We start from the raw sequence: 3051 nt of genomic DNA on the forward strand, positions 1-3051 counted from the left end.
GATCTGTGGTCACATTTCTTTTCCGAGCATTCATTTTCTCATTTGAGTTCTTTTAACTGTTAGTAAGAGAATGAACACTCTTTTAACTATTAGTGAGGCTGAAACCCATTAAATGATCACAAAGTGCCAAGTTATATTACTAGTCATGAAATATGAACTCAGCTATTTTTTTTCAAAACTCAAAATTGTTGAACTTTATTTGGAAGCTTCTAGAGTAGCCAACACAAGTTCATGGCAGCCCATTTGAGTCAGGATTCCTCTGCATTATTCTATGTTATTATATATTAAATAACATATGTTATGCTCTTGCTATATGCCAGGCACTACACTAAGACTTTTAATCTTAAAACTTTATTTTTTTTAAACTAAGATAATATATATTATCTCATTTGGTGCCACAATTTTAAGAAGTGGGAACTATTATCCTCATTTTACAGATGAAGAAAATAAGGTCAGAGAGGTTTTAATTTGTCCAGTCACTCAGGTAATAAACAGTGGAGATGGGATTCAAATGTTCTGGCTCCACCATCTTCTCACATTTATTTCAATCTTTTGAGGTTCAAAGTGACCTTTATGAAAGCAGAGAATTTATGGTCTTAGAATTTCTGGTCTCTATCCACAACTTTTTCTCATGTGAGCCAAAGAAGATTCTAAGATTTCCCAGTGGATTTTCTAATATCTAGACAATGTGCAGTCTTCATAGGCCTGCTTCTAAATCCTTGTCCTGAAGTAGATCATATACTCCAAAAATAGTCTGCCTATGTTCCCATTTAATGTACCCCTCTTATAATCTGATTTTAACATACTTCCCATTCTGAAGTGGGGGTCCATGTTCCCTCCCCTTAAATTTGGGGAGGTTTGTTGCTATGCGACTTCCAAGGGTAGGTCATGAAAGCTTCCACGTGATTCTCTTGAGATGCTCGCTCTCATAACTCATCACCATACTGTGATGAAGCACATGAATTTTGTGACAAGACCCATGAGGAGAAATTCAAACAGAAATAGACTGAAACCCCCCATCCCTCAGACCTCGCTGAGATCCAGGTGACAACCAATGCCCACTTACCAGCTATGTGAGTGAGTAAGCCATACTGAAGCCTTCAGTTGAGCAAACCTAGTGGATGCTACATGAGATATAGACAAACCTTCCTCACCAAACTCTGTCCAAGTTGCACATTCATGAGCTAAATAAACAGATTTATAGGCTACTATGTTTTGGGTGCTTTGTTACACAGAAATAGATAAACTGGAACAAGTTCTAACCTCTTTTTTGCTTTCCAGACCCATATATACAACTGACTTCTGCACACGTTCACTTGAATGTTCCCAAATCACTTCAGACTTAAAGTGTTTAGGGAATTCTACTTCCCAGTTAAACATAGAACCTGCTCCCCGTCCCCTCTGCGAAATGTCACTTCCATCCTCGTTATGCAAAAAAAAACAGGTAATCTACAAAGCCATAACTTTTTTGGAGCCCACAAGAGAGCTGAGCTCATAATCAGCCAAGTGGAGGGAACTGTGAAGAGTAGAAAGCTCCTTCAAGGAGCAATGGGTCACATGCACTGTTTCACCTTGAAATACATGGAGAAAAGACGTGGCCACCATAAAAGTAGGTAAGAAGAAATCAGCTAAAATTCTAATGATTGAGGATAGACTTATATGTCAGTATAGCAAACTGAGAGCCTCCAACACAAGGGAAGTTTTCATTCACTTGCAAGCTCTTTTCTACAATCCTCTTCAGTGAGCTCATGAGACAGGAACAAGGCAGGAAACTAGAGAAGGCTCAAATCAGTGATGTGGGCATACAGGCAATGTTTAGCTGCAGCTGGGTCATAGGCACAAACCTCTCTCACTTCCTAGACTTTTATCTCCCAAAGCAAAAGTCTTAAGCCACTGGGAGAAGTGATCGAGAACCCTCCCAAGCTAAAGATTTAAGCAAAGACACTTTGTTTTGAGAGGAGAGGTAGAAATAAAACCACCTGATTATGAGGGAGGAGAAGCAAAAGCTTCTTCCCGTATGGAAGGGTCAGGAAACACTCTCAGTCCCAAGCTCTTGCTCTGCTACTGCTGGGAGAGGAAAGTACCCCATGCCAACCATGGACACAGGCAGTATTTGTCTGCCACAGAGGGAGGAGCATAACAGTTGATAAAGTCCTATCCCTGAGTCCCAGATACAGAAGGACTGTCTAAGACTAAAGGTGGATGGAAGTGAGAAAAGCCCCTTTGCCATCATAAGCCTCACATTGATGATAGCAACAGCAGTTTACTGCTGGAATAGGTCCAAGATCATGGAGAAAGACCTCTTCTGTGCTGCAGGTGTACAGGGGCTGCTGAAAGCTGAGGGTGAAATAGGAAGACGAAAAGAATTCCCTTGTACTCCAGGCCCGATGCTTAGAAGACAACAGCAGACTACCTCTAGAGGAATTTGAAGCTTGTGGTGCTCAAAAAGGAAGGATATCAACAAAATCCTTAACCTAGTTCAACACTTCATTAGATTGACTCCACCCCTACACTAAGATTCTGACAGAAAAGAAAATTTGCCCATTTCCAGTAGTAAAAATCATTAACCTCAGCTTATCTGTCTATACACATTGCCTAACATTTAATAAAAATTGTGAGAAACACACATACACAAAAGAATAAACAATCTATTATCAAGAGATAAAGCACTCAACAGAACAAGACTCAGAGATGATACCATTGTTAGAATTATCAACCTGGGACTTTCAAAAAACTATGATTAATATGATAAAGCACCTAATGAGGAAAGGTGGAAAAGATACATAAAATGATGGAGATTTTCAGCAGAGGAGTGGAAACTTTTAAAAATAGAAAAAATAAAATGCTATAAATATAAAAATATGATGCCAGGGATGAAGAATTCATCTGATAGGCTTATTAGTAGAGTGGATACAGCTAAGGGAGAGTTAGTGAACTTGAATATATGTCAATAGAAGTTATCCAAACTAAACAAAGAGAAGGTGAAAATTAAAGTGAAAAACAAGAGAGCATCCAAGAGCTATGAAACAACAAAAGACAGTCTAATTATAT

The sequence above is a fragment of the Pteropus alecto genome, unplaced genomic scaffold (genome assembly GCF_000325575.1).
Source record: "Pteropus alecto unplaced genomic scaffold, ASM32557v1 scaffold398, whole genome shotgun sequence".
In the NCBI taxonomy this organism is placed as follows: Eukaryota; Metazoa; Chordata; class Mammalia; order Chiroptera; family Pteropodidae; genus Pteropus; species Pteropus alecto.